The 14,379-nt window shown below is 44.9% G+C and overlaps 1 protein-coding gene and 1 long non-coding RNA gene across 16 annotated transcripts in view; one reads left to right on the top strand and one right to left on the bottom strand.

Moving 5' to 3' along the window:
• The window catches only part of LOC135094157 (uncharacterized), a 13,760-nt gene extending 8,472 nt beyond the window's left edge, over positions 1-5,288 (top strand). For 9 of the 10 annotated variants that reach the window (XR_010263625.1, XR_010263626.1, XR_010263628.1 and 6 more), the window contains 5 exons: positions 210-267; positions 1,328-1,475; positions 1,820-1,942; positions 2,561-2,787; positions 2,866-5,288. This is a non-coding gene — a long non-coding RNA (uncharacterized LOC135094157). The remainder of the gene's footprint in view (positions 1-209; positions 268-1,327; positions 1,476-1,819; positions 1,943-2,560; positions 2,788-2,865) is intronic. The other variant, XR_010263627.1, reaches the window with a different exon arrangement.
• The window catches only part of LOC135094155 (uncharacterized), a 96,102-nt gene continuing 85,884 nt past the window's right edge, over positions 4,162-14,379 (bottom strand). Inside the window, exons 1-4 of one of the 6 annotated variants that reach the window (XR_010263623.1) lie at positions 9,943-10,187; positions 9,272-9,438; positions 5,580-5,787; positions 4,162-5,077 (exon numbers count right to left, since the gene is read on the bottom strand). The gene's annotated coding sequence lies outside the window, so the exon portion shown is untranslated. Of the gene's footprint in view, positions 5,078-5,579; positions 5,788-9,201; positions 9,439-9,942; positions 10,188-14,379 lie in introns of those variants that run through there. The other 5 variants (XR_010263622.1, XR_010263621.1, XR_010263620.1 and 2 more) reach the window with 5 other exon arrangements.

Below are 14,379 nucleotides of genomic sequence, written 5' to 3' on the forward strand. Positions count from 1 at the left end.
AGAGAGAGAGAGAGAGAGAGAGAGAGAGAGAGAGAGAGAGAGTTTGTTTACTGTTGATAAAAGTGCAATATTAAACACATCAAAGCACACACAAGTGCCATTATATCTGTGGTAGTAGTAGCAGTAGTAGTAGTAATAATAATAATAATAATAATAATAATAATAATAATAATAATAATAATAATATTTGGTTTATTCATTTTGTGCAGTGTTGAGGTGGTGAAGGGTGCAATACACAATGTTGTCAAGGTGCCCCCAGACAAGCAGGTCAGTATTGCCAGATAGCTTACCTTAGCTTAGGTTAAGTTTGGTTAGCTTAAGGTTCTTCCAAACTGGTGTGTATATCCTGTTGTGTGTGTGTGTGTGTGTGTGTGTGTGTGTGTGTGTGTGTGTGTGTGTGTGTGTGTGTGTGTGTGTGTGTGTGTGAGTGCCTTGCTGAGGCCAAACAAGACAAGCTTTTCTGTGAGGTGTGAACGGACAGGAGGGGCACGAGTGACGGTCCTGTAGGTCCTGGCACGGGCAGCACTGGGTGGCGGCCGTCACGTGGCTTGGTGCGGGAGAGACTCCTGGGCAGTGAGAGGGATGGCAGAGGGGCTGGCAGAGTGAGGGTGCACCAGCAGACACACCCTGCCTGACTGTGGTGCACAACAAACTCACCAGTGACAAGGCTGTGTGTCCCTCGGCTGGTGAGGCAAGGCACGCCGGCTGGACCCGGCGAGGGAGAGGCAGCCTGCACCAGGAGACTGACTGACTGACTGATTGATGGACTGACTGACTGACTGACTGACTGACTGACTGACTGACTGACTGACTGACTGACTGACTGACTGATGGACTGACTGACTGATGGACTGACTGACTGATGGACTGACTGACTGACTGACTGACTGACTGACTGACTGACTGACTGACTGACTGACTGACTGACTGACTGACTGACTGACTGACTGACTGATGGACTGACTGACTGACTGACTGACTGACTGACTGACTGACTGACTGACTGACTGACTGACTGACTGACTGACTGATGGACTGACTGACTGACTGACTGACTGACTGACTGACTGTGTGGGCCAATTCAGGCTGCGCAGTGTGTGTGTGAGTGTGTGTGTGTGTGTGTGTGTGTGTGTGTGTGTGTGTGTGTGTGTGTGTGTGTGTGTGTGTGTGTGTGTGTGTGTGTGTGTTTGTTTGTTTGTTTGTTTGTTTGTTTATTCAGCTTTATTTTATTGAACTACTACTACTACTACTACTACTACTACTACTACTACTACTACTACTACTACTACTACTACTACTACTACTACTACTACTACTACTGTTGCAGGCACAGGTGGAGGGGTGCCTCAACATGCCAGCCACCTACAACAGTGTGGTGGCGCGGACACAGTTAGCACAGCAGTTTTACGAGCACGCCAGTGAGGTCACCAGAACGTGCCGCCAGCTTGTTCACAACCAGCATCTGCAGCAACAAGGTCAGGTCGGGTTAGGTCAGGTTAGGTTAGGTTAAGTTAGGTTTTTCAAATGTGAATGTTGTTAATGTGTCAAAATGAAGGTCACAGGGGGTTCTGAAGGTCACAGGAGGAAAGCGGAAGAAGAAGAGGAAAGGTAGAGAGGAAGAAAGAGAAAAAGATGAAGAAGAGAAGAGGGAACCAAGAGGAAGAAGAGATAATTGTCATGAATTTGTCTCTCTCCTTCTCTTCCTCTTTCTTTCCTCTGTCCATTACTACTACTACTATTACTACTACTACAACTACTACTACTACTACTACTACTACTACTACTACTACTACTACTACTACTACTACTACTACTGCAGGCTGGGCAGTAGTGTTGGGCAACTTGGAAGACGTTGTGGCAGCCTTCAGAGCAAGACATGATGCATTCCAGCAAAACTTTGTAATCTCAGTGGCTGGGAGGAGAAGGTCGCCCTGCTTCACTTGTAAGTGTGTGTGTGTGTGTGTGTGTGTGTGTGTGTGTGTGTGTGTGTCAAGGTTGGAGGAGAGGTGGAGGGAACATGGAGGAAGGTCTGCAAGGGAGGAGAAGCCTGCAGGTAACTTGTGGGAGATATGGAGGAGAGAAGACAGGTTGGTGGAGGGAAAAATGTGTGGTTGTCATGTCAGACTATCTAACAAAAGTACTATTTTAATCATGAAGCAAGTGTTGCAGGATAGTCGGGATTGGAGGAAAGGTGGAGGGAGCATGGAGGAAGGTCTGTGAGGGAGGAGAAGCCTGGAGATAACTTGTGGAGGGAGATATGGAGGAAAGAAGAGAGGGAGGTGGAGAGAATGTCTTGCATATTTTTTTATTATTTTCAAGTCTCTCCTACAGTTGTGTGTGACTCTTTACTCTTCCTGGCAACTCACCAATGGGGAGAGGAGGAGAAGGAAGATGATGATGATAATGAGGAGGAGGAGGAGGAGAAGAGAGGAGAAAGGAGGAAAGAGATAGAAAAATGGTTGGAGTGTGTGTGTGTGTGTGTGTGTGTGTGTGTGTGTGTGTGTGTGTGTGTGTGTGTGTGTGTGTGTGTCACTATTACTACTACTACTACTACTTACAGTTTTGAAGAGGACCTGAAGCTACTGGCAAGGATTCCAGTCTTCCCTGAACTCTTGGGGAAGACACAAGAGGAAGAGGAAGAGGAGGAAGCTGGGAAGAAGAGGAGGACAAGCACAGCACAGAAGAAAGAGGAGGAGGAAAAGAAGGAAGAGGAGGAGGAGGAGGAGGAAGAAGAGGAAGAGCATGAGAAGGAGAAGAGGGCAGGAGGAGAAGGAGAAAAAAGAGAAAGTAAGTTGTTGTTTTTGTTGTTGTTGCTGTTGTAAATAAAAATTGTTGATATTCTCTCTCTCTCTCTCTCTCTGACAGTGAGTTAAGTGTCACTGCTGGACTGGATCAGCGCCAAGGACAGCCAAAGTGATGTCAGACATTGCCCAACTCTGCTGCAGAGGACTGGCCCAGCTGTGTGTGTGTGTGTGTGTGTGTGTGTGTGTGTGTGTGTGTGTGTGTGCACCAGGATGTCAGGTATTCACACCCAATTCTTGCTGCATAATTGTGTTTCTGCAGGATTGAATCAAGTTTGTAATCTTGCATTGTTTAACAAGTTGAGTTCTCAAATTTTTTTTTAATCTGGCTCCCCCTCCCCCTGTGTTAGAATATTGCACGTTTCCAAGGCCACAGGGACGCTTAGACGGGTTCTCAAGTGTTTCCTGTCACTAATGCAGAAATGTTGTTAATCTGTCACTGCAACTGTAAAAACACCCTTGAAAATCCGCGTCACTTCAACTAAAGCCTTTTAAAAGAACGTTTTTCCTGTCAGCACTGCAGAAATGTTGTTAATCTGTCACTGCAACTGTAAAAACACCCTTGAAAACCCGCGTCACTTCAACTAAAGCCTTTTAAAAGAGTGTTTCTCCAGTCAGTACTGCAGAAATGTTGTTAATCTGTCACTGCAACTGTAAAAACACCCTTGAAAACCTGCATCACTTCAACTACAGCCTTTTAAAAGTGTTTCTCCTGTCAGTAATGCAAAAATGTTAATATATCACTGCAACTGTAAAAACACTCTTGAAAACCCACGTCACTTTAACTAGAGCCTTTTAAAACAATGTTTCTCCTGTCAGTAATGCAGAAATGTTGTTAATCTGTCACTGCAACTGTAAAAACACCCTTGAAAACCTGCATTATTTCAGCTACAGCCTTTTAAGAGTGTTTCTCCTGTGAGTAATGCAGAAATGTTGATCTGTCACTGTAACCGTAAAAACACCCTTGAAAACCCACATCACTTCAACTCCAGCCATTTAAAAGAATGTTTCCCCTGTCAGTAATGCAGAAATGTTGTTAATCTGTCACTACAACTGTAAAAACACCCTTGAAAACCCACTTGACTTGAACTAAACACACACACACAAACACACAGCACTAGTACTGCTGTTGCCACACAGATCAGTGAGGGGCTGCTGGAACAAGTGGGGCAAGAGGTCAGTGCTGTGCTTCAAGAGGCAGACCAGCCACAGATGAATGCTTGACTCACCATACTCATCATCAACCTGTGTCCTGTACTTTGTGTATAATATCTTTGAGTCTTGAATCTAATACACTCCTCACTGTTCACTTGTACATGTTGAGCCTCACTACATTCACGCAGGTCGGAACAAAATTAAGTTTGTCCATTTTGTGTGTCCATTCTTTATTATGGCCATTGTACAAGATGCAGCGTTTGTGTATGTTATGCTGTGTGTGTGTGTGTGTGTGTGTGTGTGTGTGTGTGTGTGTGTTTGTGAGGGGCTCACTTATTGGTGAGGGGCTGTGGGGAGTCACTGGGTTTGTAAACATACTGTGGGGGGACATACTGTGGCGCTGTGGCCTGAGGTGAGGTGAGGTGAGAGAGAGAGAGAGAGAGAGAGAGAGAGAGAGAGAGAGAGAGAGAGAGAGAGAGAGAGAGAGAGAGAGAGGGGGGGGGGGGGCAGCATGAGTGAAACAAAGCAGATGTTGTTGATTGTTGATGATGCAGGGGAGAGGTGTTGTTGTTATTCAGTGTTCTTCATTGCACGAGATGTTGTTGTTGTTGTTGTTGTTGTTGTTGTTGTTATTGACTGGCAACCAAGCCTGGCTGGCGTGGGCCTTGTCATGTGGCCCACAGGTAATTCTTAGTGGTCAGTCTATCGGTGAGTACAGCTGAGCGCTGCCTGATTGCACGAGAGGTATTGTTCATAGTTGTTCATTGTAGGTGAGGGAAGACACAGTATGTTGAGGGAAGGCAGCAGCTGTGGAGGAGTGAACAGCTGCACCACTGACAGCAGCAGCAGCAGCAGCAGCAGCAGCAGCAGCAGCAGCACTGCTGAATACTACTACTGCCACTACTAAGTACTGCTGATGTTTTTCTCCTCCTCCCAGCACAGCAGCAGACTCGGGTACTGTTACAGCTCTGCTCCTTCCTACAGGACACGTTCCCATCACCTTCACGTCCTGGACACGTGCACAAACTTGTGCCTGGGCAGTCTCACTGCAGCAACTGCCAGTGCTGTGGCTGGGTGGCAGGAGGCAGGGACAAGCTGGCCACCCTCTCTGTCACTACCTGCTGGGGAAAGACCACCATTATCATCATCATCTTGGTTTTCCTTTTTTGTTTTCTTTCACAATTTACAAGGAATATTAACAGTTTGTTTTGTTAGTGTTGTCTGTTTGTTATTAAATGATGTGTTGATTGTGTTGTTGTTGTTTATGTGTTAGTTGTTGTTGTGTTTTGTATGTGTGACTGATGAATAAAATAAAGGCAGTCGTGTCACACTTACAGGTGTTTGTTTGCACCTCAACTCTACACAACAATAATGGGCTGGATAGATGTATTATTATTATTATTATTATTATTATTATTATTATTATTATTATTATTATTATTATTATTATTATTACTATTATTATTATTATTATTATTATTAGTGTATAATTACCAGTATATTTCAACAAATGCTGGAACTACTACTGCTACTACTAAAAATATATAATCCAGGAGCTCTACTAGCACTTTTACTACTATACTGAACATTGCTATCAATTCTACCACCACCACCACTCCTCACCTTGCTCATCCTGTCCCTGCACCCTGGCCAGCTGCTGGAGGAGGAGGAGGCCCCGGTGACACTGGGTGAGGTAGAAGGTGGATGCCATTTCCTCCTGCTGCTGCTGCTGCTGCTGCTGCTGTAGCTGTTGCAGCTGGTGCTGTGTGGCTCTGGGGGTCCCTCACAGACAATGTGGCACTCACCACGCACAGCCCACCAATTATCTCCTCTGCAATAGTGATGAGAGGTTACATTAAAGTAGGTTACCACTTAAAAGGCTTAGAGACACTTAGAAATACTAAAAAAAAGTAAATAAATAATACAAAGAAAGATTAGGTTAGGTTGGGTTGTGTTAACACTCAAAATGGCAACAAAAATACAGTATGACTGGATTTGGGAAGAGTAAGAAAAAGAACAACAGGCAAATATAAAGAGAGAGAGAGAGAGAGAGAGAGAGAGAGAGAGAGAGAGAGAGAGAGAGAGAGAGAGAGAGAGAGAGAGAGAGAGAGAGAGAGAGAGAGAGAGAGAAAAAAGTAGGTGAGTAAAATAGCAGGTGTAACAATAATGAAGTGCCTCCCTCCTTGACTTGGGACAGTGAAGGTGGTAACAGGCCCTGCCACCATCTCAAACCACCACCTTTCATCACCACTTGTTACTTTCAAGCCACCAGCGCATACGCATTACCTTCATTCCCTATTAAGTTGAACACCTAAATACTACTAATGCCACCACCACCTCCACCACCACACATCAGTCAATTAATGAATAAAACCAATACTTCCCGTTCTTGTAGTTTTCATATGTAATGAAACAATGGAGGCAGGAATCACGTCGGCAGACAGACACAGATTGCTCTCTCCACCAGTCCCCCATCAACAGATTGACTGACTGAAAGACAGACAGACAGACACAGGCTGCTCTCTCCACCAGTCCCCCATCAACAGATTGACTGACTGAAAGACAGACAGACAGACACAGGCTGCTCTCTCCACCAGTCCCCCATCAACAGATTGACTGACTGAAAGACAGACAGACAGACACAGGCTGCTCTCTCCACCAGTCCCCCATCAACAGATTGACTGACTGAAAGACAGACAGACAGACACAGGCTGCTCTCTCCACCAGTCCCCCATCAACAGATTGACTGACTGACTGACTGAAAGACAGACAGACAGACACAGGCTGCTCTCTCCACCAGTCCCCCATCAACAGATTGACTGACTGAAAGACAGACAGACAGACACACAGGCTGCTCTCTCCACCAGTCCCCCATCAACAGATTGACTGACTGAAAGACAGACAGACAGACACAGATTGCTCTCTCCACCAGTCCCCCATCAACAGATTGACTGACTGAAAGACAGACAGACAGACACAGATTGCTCTCTCCACCAGTCCCCCATCAACAGATTGACTGACTGAAAGACAGACAGACAGACACAGGCTGCTCTCTCCACCAGTCCCCCATCAACAGATTGACTGACTGAAAGACAGACAGACAGACACAGGCTGCTCTCTCCACCAGTCCCCCATCAACAGATTGACTGACTGAAAGACAGACAGACAGACACAGATTGCTCTCTCCACCAGTCCCCCATCAACAGATTGACTGACTGAAAGACAGACAGACAGACACAGGCTGCTCTCTCCACCAGTCCCCCATCAACAGATTGACTGACTGAAAGACAGACAGACAGACACAGATTGCTCTCTCCACCAGTCCCCCATCAACAGATTGACTGACTGACTGACTGAAAGACAGACAGACAGACACAGATTGCTCTCTCCACCAGTCCCCCATCAACAGATTGACTGACTGAAAGACAGACAGACAGACACAGATTGCTCTCTCCACCAGTCCCCCATCAACAGATTGACTGACTGAAAGACAGACAGACAGACACAGGCTGCTCTCTCCACCAGTCCCCCATCAACAGATTGACTGACTGAAAGACAGACAGACAGACACAGGCTGCTCTCTCCACCAGTCCCCCATCAACAGATTGACTGACTGAAAGACAGACAGACAGACAGACACAGACTGCTCTCTCCACCAGTCCCCCATCAACAGATTGACTGACTGAAAGACAGACAGACAGACACAGACTGCTCTCTCCACCAGTCCCCCATCAACAGATTGAGTGACTGACTGACTGACTGAAAGACAGACAGACAGACACAGGCTGCTCTCTCCACCACTCCCCCATCAACAGATTGACTGACTGAAAGACAGACAGACAGACACAGATTGCTCTCTCCACCAGTCCCCCATCAACAGATTGACTGACTGAAAGACAGACAGACAGACACAGGCTGCTCTCTCCACCAGTCCCCCATCAACAGATTGACTGACTGAAAGACAGACAGACAGACACAGGCTGCTCTCTCCACCAGTCCCCCATCAACAGATTGACTGACTGAAAGACAGACAGACAGACACAGATTGCTCTCTCCACCAGTCCCCCATCAACAGATTGACTGACTGAAAGACAGACAGACAGACACAGATTGCTCTCTCCACCAGTCCTCCATCAACAGATTGACTGACTGAAAGACAGACAGACAGACACAGATTGCTCTCTCCACCAGTCCCCCATCAACAGACTGACTGTTTGATTGATTGAAAGACAGACAGACAGACAGCCTGCTCGTATTTATTTGCTCAACTTCTCAACTTACTTAACTACAATCTCAGTCATCTAATTTTCATTATCAAAGAGTCAATAACGTTAAAATTTAGCCTCATTACTAATATTATTACTCTCTCTCTCTCTCTCTCTCTCTCTCTCTCTCTCTCTCTCTCTCTCTCTCTCTCTCTCTCTCTCGCTGATGTCACATCACACAGGTCATTATATAGATGGAGTTGTTTAAATATACACTCATTTCCCAATAGAATTAATTTTGTATTGTAAGTTTACATCAATAGCGCAATAATAGTAATGAAAAGCACAGATTTCTGCCTTTCATTACGTGGAGCTTCGATCTCAAGTAAAAACCATTATATATTAAATCAGATAAGGTAACAGCCACCTGGAACACGAGGAGCAGGAGAGAGCAGGCGAGGAAGAGTGGGGAGAGGGTGGCGGGCAGGGGAGGAAGGGAGCGGGATGTGAGGGGAGGGGAGAGAAGGAAGGTCTGAAACAGGGAGGTGAAACAAGTGAACGAGTGACACCAGTTTGCTAGTTACAGGAGTATACACGCGCACACACACACACACACACACACGACCATCTCCCTATAAACCTTGACAACCGTAGCATCACCGTCACCACCACCACCACCACCCCAGCCCTCAACCGCACCCAGCAACCACAACACCGATATCCCTACCACTATTACACAACCACCACCATCCCCAACAATCACAACCACCTTCACCACAAGCCAGTCACTTTCACCATCACTAACAACACTCTTCCATCAACATTCCACCCCCCCCCACCGCAACTACCACCACCATCACCCTAGTTAGGCAACCACTTCCATCCTCTACAACCACACACACACCAAACACCACCACAACCACCACCTTGACCCAGTCACGTCTGCCATAGCCACCTCCACCTCCCCCTTCCACCATCCTACTCTCCACATGTCTCTTCCACTATCCACTCCTCCCTATCTACCACCAGGCCATACTCACATCCACCTCTCCCTTCACACCGCAATCCACCACAACACGCCCGCTGAGAAAAGATGCAACACCACCTCACCGCTGCAACACAACCGGAGACCTGTCACATCACGTCAGCGGGCGCAGGGCGAATGGCTGAGGAGACGGCGAGAAGAGAGTATCACGTGACTTCAATACTTGGTGCTGATTGGTCGAGGCTGTGCTGAGGTAATTGTCACTCAGAACAGAGCCGCACTCATAATACTGCTTGTAATGATAAAAAAAAAAAAAAAAAATAGAATCACGGTTATATTAGCAGTAGAAGACACCAATACACCGTGAGGCAAGAAGTAAAAACAAATGAAAGATGCATAAGTTTTACGAAGAGTAAGAAAGAAAACGGAAAAATAGAACGCTCTGATTGGCTGACGGGAAGCAGGCCATCACTACAGCTTTCGTATTTATTGAGGCTTATATAGACTTTAAATAGCCACTTGAGACTAATAAAATAACGTAGTACATGTAGTGAGGATGTTTTCACCAATGAGAGACAGGATAATGCTACGAAAAAAAGAAGATATATTAGAGTCATTGGGGGAATGTAGTAAGGCAGTCTCAGGTATCATAAATGCACTTGTTTTTCATGAGGACAGGTTATGTGCCTGTATTCTGAAAAGCTTTGCCCTCACACCAGACTGTTTTCAAAGGCCACAATGATGATTACACGGGTTTTCAAGACTGCTTTTCCTTTTGATGGTGTAGAAACCTTACCAGTCTGTCACGAGGACCGTAGAAACATCCTTAAAACCCGTGTAATTTGTACTACAGCCTCTTGAAAGTATTCGGATGCGGGCAGAAATGTTTCCGGATACTGTGTAGGGTCTCTATACACATCTGTTGTGTTTTGCTTTACTCTGCGATAAATTAACGTGTAAGTTGTTTGATGCGGGAACAGCTAGCCTGGGTGGACCTCCCCTCCTTTCTTGTTCCTCGGCTCGCTACGTACTGGGGTGGCGCCGCGCGGCACTAAGTGATCCAAGCCTTACAGGAAACACTTAGCAAATGACTCATTACATTTTTGTATGTGTCAGTGAAGGAAATGTACAGACACGCGTAACACAACAATACAGGGCTTGTTATCATTATACAATTAACATTTCTCATCATATGCATTGTATTCATTATGCACATCACTGTCATCGTTATTATCACCCTCCTCCTCCTCCTCCTCTTCCTCCTCCTCCTCCTCCTCCTCATCATCATCATCATCATCATTCTCATCTTCATCATCATCACCACCATTATCATCATCATTATCACCATCATTCTCATCACCATCTTCACGAGGTCATCACCATTCTTTCTCGTCCTTCTGGCAATGATGACCCTAATGACTACACTGAGAAATGGCCTTCATCATCGCAGCCATTATCATCATTAATACCATCACCATCATTATCACCACCTCTCACCACTATTGTCATCATTGTCATCACCATCATTATCACCCTTATTTTTTATTGTTCCCAAACCCACCACCAAGATTATCACCACCACCACCACTACCATCATCATCGTCATCATCATAATCATCATCATCATCATCATAATTATCATTGATCGTCATTATTGTCCTTTAGTCTTATGTAAAACTTTTACAGCTCAAACTTGGTTACGAAATAAGGAAAGGAAAAGAGAAGAAAAGGAAGAGGAGGAGGAGGACAAGATGTTGGGTGATTAGGCTCATGAGAGAGAGAGAGAGAGAGAGAGAGAGAGAGAGAGAGAGAGAGAGAGAGAGAGAGAGAGAGAGAGTTGTTTTTGTTGTGTGATTAATTTATTGCGCTTGGAAACGCGCCAGTGTACAGGGATACACCATATAGAAATAGTCCTGGCAATATAAATTGATAGTTGAAATAATGACAGCATGAAGGCGAGCAGGTTGTGGTGAGGCAGAAGGTAAGTATCAAAGGCAGGGACAGCAGACATAAATGAATTAACAACAGAGTGAAGCTGGGCTTTTATAAGTTGAAAGTAGATAATATAACATGGAACTTGTGATATTCTAACCCGTGCACTGTTTACTACGTACAAGTAGTACAAGTACGTGTCTCTTAGGGAAATGTTTAGGACGTACTTGTACGTTTGCCGTTTTGCACAGTTGTGCGTCCTTTTATTTTGTTTTTGTGTAGATGTGGATATCTTAGTCGTAATAAAGAAGAATTTGGCAACTGAGGAAGTTATTATTTGTCACATATACATAGAGTTTTGGCGGGATATCCAATGAGCCGTGTGCTTCTCTATTTATAATGAACATTTTCAATGTATTTTGTTACTTTGTCTTCACATCCATCAGCAAAATCCATGGAATTAAAATGATTTCAAAACTATAAAATAGGTGTGTAATGATAAAAAAAAAAAAATGTTATAGAATTTTTGGCGCGTTTTTCTTGTTGAGCGGTGGTGGTAACACTGGCCGGGGGAGCGGCCACCTTTCTTCCGCTCTCATTCAGCGCGTGCCTGCTGTCATAAAAAGATACCCAAGGTATTGTCTGAGGCTGATATTTCAGCCCTTCTTGATGATGAAGGGGTGACAGAGATAGGGGACAGTGATTCATCAGACGATACTAATGATCCTGATTACTCTGGTGAGTCAGGCACAGAGGAGGATGACTGTGAAGTAGATGATGTGGCTCACTCACAACAACCTCATCCAGCAGTGCACAGATACAGCCACAATCTCCAAAACGGAAAGCCACAGAATGCACAGATACTATATCGAATGGGTACCAGCATGGTAGTGTAGGACCACCTAACCCACCAGGCACATGTCAAAGTCAACACAACACACTGCACATAGTAACCCCCCACCTCACCGCTGCTGACATGGAGTGGAAATGGGTAGATGGGAGTACCTTCCCTCAATACTTCCGTTTGATAGAGATGGTCGTGGTATTTGTGACCCCTCAGTCAACGAAAACAGCAGTGAGAGCGACATTTTTCGCCTGTTTTTTACAGAGGAAATAATGAAAACCATAGTTGAAGAAACAAACAAATTCTACGGTTTTACGATTGCTTGCAGAGTACTTTTACCCAACTCTCGCTTCCTAGACTGGCATCCAACAACTGTAAGGGAAATGAATTCTTGCCTGGCACTTATTATGCTGATGGGGCTGAATCTTAAAGAAAAGTATAAGCTTTACTGGTCGACTGATCCACTTCATCACGTGCCAGTTTTCAGTAAAGTGATGTCAGTAAACAGATTCACTGCCTTCCTGCAGTCCCTACATTTCCATGGCAACACAAAACCCACTGACGATGATAGAATGAGAAAGATATATTTGCAACCGCTTCAAATCAACATTCAGGCCATTTCAGAAGTTGGTTATTGATGAAAGTCAGGTACTCTGGCGGGGTCATTTGTATTTTCGCCAGTACATCTGAACGAAGCGTCATAGATTTGGCTTGAAATTATATGTTCTCTGTGATTGTGAAACTGGCTTCATATTAGACATGATTCTGTACTTAGGAGCTGGAACAGACATAAACCTAACGCAGGGACTGGGCAAGTCAGGGAGTGTTGTAAGCACTATGCTTGAGTCTTATTTGGGTAAGGGACACATTTTATATGTTGACAACTGGTACACCAGCCCTTCTCTTTTTCATTTCCTACACGAAAATATGACAGGAGCCTGCGGAACAGTGAAAGCAAATAGGAAGTTTATGCCTAAATATCCCTCTAAACTCGTGAAAGGAGAAGTCATCCACAAACAAGCAAATAATATTCTCTCACTTAAGTGGAAAGACAAGAGAGAAGTTCATTTGCTTACCACTGTTCATGAGCCAAAAATGGAGCGGAGTGAAGACACTGAGCGCTGCACGGGTACTTTCATCTGCAAGCCTCAAGGTGTGATTCATTACAACCTAAACATGAGGTTGTTTGATAAAAGTGACAGTATGATGTCGACAGTGGAATGCAAACGCAAACAATGAAATGGTACAAAAAACTGTTTTTCCATCTTGTTGACTGTGCCACTCTCACGCACACATCCTGTACCAGGGCAGCACAGGGAAGAAGAGAACACTGTATAATTTCACCAGAGGTTGTGAGACAGCTTCTCGAACAGTACTCTGAGCCACGAAATGGGGTAGGAAGGCGTGGGGCCGCAAATGGTGATGACCCTACACGCCTCACAGGACGTCAATTTCCAAAGACCATCCCTGCCACGCCGTGTGAGAAAAAAAGCAGAAGCCTTGTCACGTGTGTCGCACATCAACACAGCGACCCAAAGCACGGAAAGACACGCGATATATGTGTGTGGAATGTGATATTGCTGCTCTCTGCCTAGAACCGTGCTTTGAGCAGTATCATACCCTAAAGTAATGCTAAATGTGTCACATAATCATGTACACAGTGTATACAACAAATGGAGAAAAATAGGCACAGGAAATAAGTAAGCAAAAAAATAAAAAAAATAAAAAAATCAGGACAAAAGTTTGTAAGGAATATACTTGTAAATGATTGAATGAAGTAAACTCCAATCCCTCCTCAGGATCCCTCTTAGCGAAGGTGCCTCTGACGTTTTGCCCCTGTTGGTGGGGAGACTTGAGGAGGCATTTTGCTGATTTTTCTTGCAATGACTATTGCTTCCGTGTCAGAGACCCGTCTTTGTGTGCTGAGCGCATAACTGAGGTGATAGTGTCTGGCATGGAGGCGTACATTCCTCACTCTTTTTCTCGTCCTAAACCTTCTAAACCTTGGTTCAACACAGCTTGTTCTCGTGCTACACATGATAGAGAGGTGGCCTACAAAAGGTACTTAATCCTTACATCACCAGAATCTCATGCACTTTATATTTCTGCCCGGAACCATGCCAAGTCTGTTCTCCAACTAGCCAAAAACTCCTTCATTAACAGAAAGTGTCAAAACCTTTCAAGACCTAACTCCCCTCGTTACTTCTGGCATCTGGCCAAAAATATCTCCTATAACTTTGCTTCTTCTTCTTTCCCTCCTTTATTTCAACCAGATGGCACCACTGCTATCACATCTATCTCCAAAGTTGAACTCTTCGCTGAAACCTTTGCTAAAAACTCTACCTTGGACGATTCCAAGGCTTGTTCCTCCCTCTCCTCCACCCTCTGACTACTTCATGCTACTTATTAAAATTCTTCGCAATGATGTTTTCCATGCCCTCGCTGGCCTAAACCCTC

The sequence above is a fragment of the Scylla paramamosain genome, chromosome 44, assembly GCF_035594125.1.
Source record: "Scylla paramamosain isolate STU-SP2022 chromosome 44, ASM3559412v1, whole genome shotgun sequence".
Lineage (NCBI taxonomy): Eukaryota > Metazoa > Arthropoda > Malacostraca > Decapoda > Portunidae > Scylla > Scylla paramamosain.